This window comes from Alosa pseudoharengus, unplaced genomic scaffold (genome assembly GCF_046254945.1).
Source record: "Alosa pseudoharengus isolate Yale_2024_CS ecotype anadromous, Long Island Sound unplaced genomic scaffold, YU_APseudo_1.1 YU_APseudo_1.1_scf_23, whole genome shotgun sequence".
Classification (NCBI taxonomy): Eukaryota; Metazoa; Chordata; class Actinopteri; order Clupeiformes; family Clupeidae; genus Alosa; species Alosa pseudoharengus.
The window spans coordinates 28410961-28413128 of record NW_027468685.1 but is presented as its reverse complement, the minus strand read 5'-3'; positions in this window follow the sequence as shown (position 1 = coordinate 28413128).

The following is a 2168-nucleotide window of genomic DNA, read 5'->3' as shown; positions in this document are numbered from 1 at the left end:
CAAGAGGCAGAGAAAAGAGATGGGGATGAGAGAGAGAGAGAGAGAAAGAGAGAGAGAGAGATGCTCTCTAGGCTGTGTTCTCAAAAGCCTCGTCCTCGTTATTCCACAGGGTTGTGTTGCATTGCTGTTGCTGTTCCCGTTGGGTTTCTTTCTTTCTTTTCTCCCTTTCTCTCTCCTCTCTCAGTCTTTCCATTTTTCTGTCACAGTCATTCTCCTTTCCTTACACTCTTTCTTTTTCATTCTGTCATTCTCACTCTTCTTGGCTGCATCCTTCTCTCATGTTTATTTTTGTCTTTTCTCTCCTTTCTCTCTCTCCCTCTCTCTCTTTCTTTCCTTCATTTCCTTCGGTCTCTTTCACAGTCTCCTTTGATCCCTCACTTTCATTACCAGTCTCTCAATCTTACTATTCTACTACCCCCTCTTTTTCTGTCTGTTGCTCTCTCTCTCCCTCTCTCTCTTTCTCTCTGTCTATGTCTCTCTCTTTCACATCAGCTCAAGGCAGAGGCAGCAGACGCCTCTCTATGGCGGGGATCACACAGAAAATAATGAAGTGGCAGTGGCAAAGAATAACTCAGAATGCTCAGACCATAATAATTCTATATTCGTTTAAACAAACTCCTGTCTTGTTGCTGTCAAAGTGTCAAGTACCCATTTCTGTACAAAAGAAGTCTGCACAACAGAGAGAAACAATGCCCTGCCCGCACAGAGAGTCTTGCTTTGATTGGTCAGAACGCCTGCAGTGTTCCTAGGACACATTAAACTAACATTAATGAAGTCCATAGGCATCCCTGTGCACAAGCCTTTAGTGATACAGGTGCAGGTGAGGCAGGTAAGTATAATCCAATAGTGAAAGATCAAAGTCATCGCACACTGATCACTATTTTAAAGTTGTTTTATTTGGAGCAAACCTGATGAAGCGCTTAGCGAAACACGTTGTTCGCTCCAAATAAAACAACTTTAAAATAGTGATCAGTGTGCGGTGACTTTGATCTTTCACTTTTGGGTTAACATTAATGAACATTGCATTGCACTCCAGAAGCTGAAACAAGTTTAACACAAACCAAAGCTTTGCTCACAATAGTGTCAACTAACCAAGCCATAGTAAACAATTGAAATCTTCACCTGGTCAGTTCCATCCTCACGTAATAGTACAATGGCTTTGAAATACCACCTCTGTTTTGGGTGCTCCGACACATCCAACACATCCTTGCAGATGGCTGCCCTGCTAAGACAGGGCCATTACGCTTGCTGCCGGACAATAGCTGAGGGGCCGGGCTGCCTATGGTGAGGACCGGAGAGCCGTAATGGCTTCCCTGCTGGGACTCTGGCGGCTCCGGCTTCGATTCATCGCACTATCGCCATTCCAAGTTATTATATTTCAGATTGCGGAGGAGAGCGGGGATGCAACTAAAAGGTGATTTTGGGCCCTACAATCTTTATAAACTGTCATCAGAGTGACACTCAGACTGTAACTAAGGATTGGAACAAAGCCATTTTATATTGATTGATTGATTGACTTCTCTCTTCTCCTGTTCTCCCTCCATGTAAAGGCACTATTTTAACGAAAGCAAACTCTTGTCTGTTGCCTCTTCGGAGCAGCAAAGATATTTTGTCAGTTGAGACATTTTTCAATGCAATTAGATTTTCATTTTCCATGATGATCTTTGATTAAAAAAAATAATAATAATGTTGCTCCTTATCAGTGCAGAGATGCTAAATCTAAAACAGATTTGATGGTTTTATTTCAACTAATATAATCATTTTTAATGAAATCATTAAAACCATCTAATCAAGGCAGGAAATGGGCTTGTTTTTGTTATTTACAGCACCAAGAAAATCATAGTTAAACAATTCAAAGACAAAAGTTCAAAGACCTTCTCCAGCACTTCATTTTCAGTCCATTCTCCTCCTCTCTGAAGCACAGAGTGGAAAAAGTCATCCGACCGTGACCCCTTTACCAAAAACAAGGAAAATAAATCCAAGACAGCACATGCCCACATCTGCCACGACTTCTTCTTTTCTCTTCCTCTATTCTGCCCAGCTCCCATTAGCATTTTCCAATGCCCCTGCCGTCTTCCATGCTACACATTCAGAGGGGTGGAATTGATTTGAGAGAGGAGCGCAAATGCTGAGACACAGTGGGAGAAATACAATGGAAGAACGTAAGC